Raw genomic sequence first — 1467 nt, 5'->3', positions numbered from 1 at the left:
CTGTAAGAGCTTCAGCTCTATCTATGTTCACTTCCTACAATAGAGCAACATGAACCTGGTGAGTTAACAACACCGAATCTAAACGCTCTCGCTAACCAACTGCTCTGCATCCATTAACATTTAGTGACGCAACTCGTAAACCAATATGTGGTTGAAGAGTGACGTTCGAAATGGCCGGAAGTTGGGTTCCGAACATCTCATACCGAGTGAAACCCTCAGCAACGGAAATGGCGTCGGTGAGAAGCACGTGTTCAGAGGTTTTAGTACGTATTTGTAGTTCAGCTGCCCTTATGGAAACAATACTGTCACAATGGTTCTTGTGACTCGTTCTTTCTCCTGTAATTAGGTTAGAAAACTCCATTGAATGTTTTCTCTTGACGAATCTGCTAGCTGTTCTCTGTAGCTCGGCATGTCTCCCAAAAACACGTCTCGTGCTGTTAACCTCAAATCTGAGGCATACGTCGTGAAATGTGGATTCGTGGGTAATATCCCGTTCATTTGATGAGTTAGGGCCCCGAAAAAGCAGTTACCATCTCGCGGAATGGAAGCATAAGTAGAATAATCGGCACCAACTTTTCAAAAGGGCCAATCTGCAAAATGGAAACAAACTGAGTTAGGGTTATTTTTTGCTGGATTAGCATAGGGAAAGTATGAAATTTATTAAACTTGTGTATAACGCTATAAATCAACTGTACACTGAAGTCACTTTTTACGCGAATTTCAGAATTTACGCGATTTTTTTACGCGAATTTCGGAATCTACGCGTTTTTTACGCGAATTTCGGAATTTACGCGATTTTTGGAATTTACGCGGTTTTTTACGCGAATTTCGGAATTTACGCGGTTTTTTAACGCGAATTTCGGAATTTACGCGGTTTTTGTACGTCTATTTTTTCGCGTAGTGTTGAAATACGCAGTTATTTTTTGCGCGAAATTTTGGTTTTTTTACGCGAATTATGGAATTTATGCGGTTTTTTTACGCGAATTTGGGAATTTACGCGGTTTTTTTCACGTGATTTTCGGAATTTACGCGGTTTTTTACGCGAATTTCGGAATTTACGCGGTTTTTTACGCGATTTTTGGAATTTACGCGGATGTGCTCAAAACGTCTATTTTTTCGCGTAGTGTTGAAAACCACAAAATTTCTTTTTACGCGAAATTTTGTTTTTTTACGCGAATTTTGGAATTTACGCGGTTTTTTTACGCGAATTTCGGAATTTACGCGGTTTTTGTACGCGAATTTTGAAATTTACGCGGTTTTTTAAGCGAATTTCGGAATTTATGCGGTATTTTTACGCGAATTTCGGAATTTACGCGGTTTTTTTACACGGTTTTTATTTACGCGGGACGTATCCTTCGCGTAAAAAGCGACTTGAGTGTATATTAATATTTTCAAATATAAATTTATTTCTGCATTTAGAACAATTCATCCGACTCCCTCGAAAGAGAATTACCACATATTTTGGAT

This window comes from Sabethes cyaneus, chromosome 2 (assembly GCF_943734655.1).
Source record: "Sabethes cyaneus chromosome 2, idSabCyanKW18_F2, whole genome shotgun sequence".
NCBI lineage: Eukaryota > Metazoa > Arthropoda > Insecta > Diptera > Culicidae > Sabethes > Sabethes cyaneus.
Note: the sequence above shows the minus strand (reverse complement) of the source record.